We start from the raw sequence: 2500 nt of genomic DNA on the forward strand, positions 1-2500 counted from the left end.
ATTGACTGGCACTCCTGTCAGAGGCCCAGGACTGGAGCCAAGGACCGGATGAAATGGAAGGTAAGTGTCCAGGGCTTATGCCCGTCCTGGTGTAGAGAGATTTAAGTTAAGGAAGTCTTGACCTGACAAAACCGATTTTGTGGTAAATAAACTTTCCATCAAAAGGATAGCAAGCAATGCGTACTATCAACATGTATGTTTGTCCAAAGCTCAAAAATTGAGACACTCTCAGAGTCTGCATGAGCTCTCTCACCCCCACCCCCCCCCCCCCTTCTCTCTCTCTCTCTCTCTCTCTCTCTCTCTCTCTCTCTCTCTCTCTCTCTCTCTCTCTCTCTTTTCTTTCTTTCTCTCTCTCACATACACACACACACTCCCTCTCTCTCTCTCTCTCACTCTCTCTCTCTCTCTCTCTCTCTCTCTCTCTCTCTCTCTCTCTCACTCTCTCGCTCTCTCTTTATATATATATATATATATATATATATATATATATATTATATATATATATATATATAATATATATATATATATACATATATATATACAACCAACTACATATATACACACACAAACAAACGCGCGCACTCACAGACCTGTAAGTCAAAGTTGAGATGATTTATTAAGCAGTTTTAGAACTAATCTGAGAACCTGGCCCCGATGACGATATTTTTTTCCATATCGGATGACTGTCCAGGATAAAATTAAAATGCCTATCTGGAGTCATCTGCAAATTAGAAATCGTTACAGATCGTCGGGATTGTTTAATGTTTTTCTTTTGTTGTTTTTTGTCTGTTTGTTTTTTTTTGGGGGGGGGTTGTTTTGTTTTGTTGTGCTTTTATTTTGTTTTGTTTTCTTTTTGTTTGTTTTATGTTTTTGTTTTTTGTTTTGTTTGTTTTATAGTTTTTTTGTTCTGTTTTTTTTCTTCCTCCCCAACACCCTCCAACTCTTCCTCTTCTCGTTTTCCTTCCTTCTCGTCCTTTTGATCAACATCATCAGCATTATTCAATTCTTTATCTTTTTCCGCTCCTTTTTCCAGGACTTGTTAGGTTAAAGTCCCTGTGTGTGGCAATTAACGTTTATTTATTTTCCCTCGAGTGCCTGAAATGATACATTCTAATCTTCAGGGTTGACCTGTCCCCACGGAAAATTGCAAATGAAAACCCAAAAAATTGCACCCAAAACTCCAAAAATTGCATGCAAAAAATGCAAAAATTGCAAGGAAAAATTGCAAATTTAAGACATTGTTTTCAATAAACAGCGCACAATAATTTATTCTTGCTTTAATTCTATGACAAGCACAGTCCACCAATTTTAGTTGGTATGTATTATACAGTATTGTGTCCATAAATTATATTAAATTACATTGATATTGACATTGCATACTCAGAAAAGAAATATTATGCCAGGTTTATACAGGGGATGCCACCAGGAGATTTTGAAAAAATCCCAAAAAACAACACTTTTACACAAATGCATGGATTCCTAACATTTATGTGGTAGAAAAGCTCATAAATTTTTTTAAAATTATTATTATATTATATATTATTATTATTATTATTATTATTATTATTATTATTATTATTATTATTATTATTATTATTATTATTATTATTATTATTATTATTATTATATATTATTATATATTATTATTATTATTATTATTATTATTATTTATTATTATTATTATTATTATTATTATCATTATTATTATTATTATTATTATTATTATTATATTATTATTATTATTATTATTATTATTATTATTATTATTATTATTATTATTATTATTATTATTATTATATTATTACTATATTTCCAAGTACATCTATACATCATAATAATACAGTGGAACTCGGGAATAACGAGGTCGAGGGGACCGACCATAAAAACTTTCTATTTCCGAGTTACATGAATCTATGATTATGGTAGTATATTAAACACCCATAATAATAATTTTAAAAAAAATTTAAAAAATAAATAAATAGAAAAAAATAAAAAAATTAAAAATAAAAATAATATATATATATATATATATATATATATATATATATATATATATATATATATATATATATATAATAGATTGATGTTAGCAATAAAATTATTATTAAATAGCATCTTTAATAGTTTTGTGTGACGGTGGCAGTAGTATTTTCCTATGTTTAGCACTATATGATTATATGTGACTCCAGAACATGGAAAATTGCAAAAAAATTGGAGACAGGGCTAACAAACTATGAACAAATTTATTTTGATTTTAACATTGGTCAAGAGTTTTCATGGGGTTTTTTCTGTATTTTTGTCTTGTTTTTTTTTTTGTTTTGTTTTTGTTTTTTGTTTTTGTTGTTTGTTTTTTGTTTGTTTCTTGGGGTTTTTTGGGGTTTTTTTTTTGTTTGTTTTGTTTTGTTTGTTTTTGTTTTTTGGAGGGGGGGGGGGGCTTGGTCAACTGAACGATGGTTTAGACTCAATAAGGACTAAGATTTTCCAGCCAAGGCCAATTTTT

Source organism: Berghia stephanieae, chromosome 3 (assembly GCF_034508935.2).
Source record: "Berghia stephanieae isolate SIO BIC M18660-M18661 chromosome 3, UCSD_Bste_1.3, whole genome shotgun sequence".
In the NCBI taxonomy this organism is placed as follows: domain Eukaryota; kingdom Metazoa; phylum Mollusca; class Gastropoda; order Nudibranchia; family Aeolidiidae; genus Berghia; species Berghia stephanieae.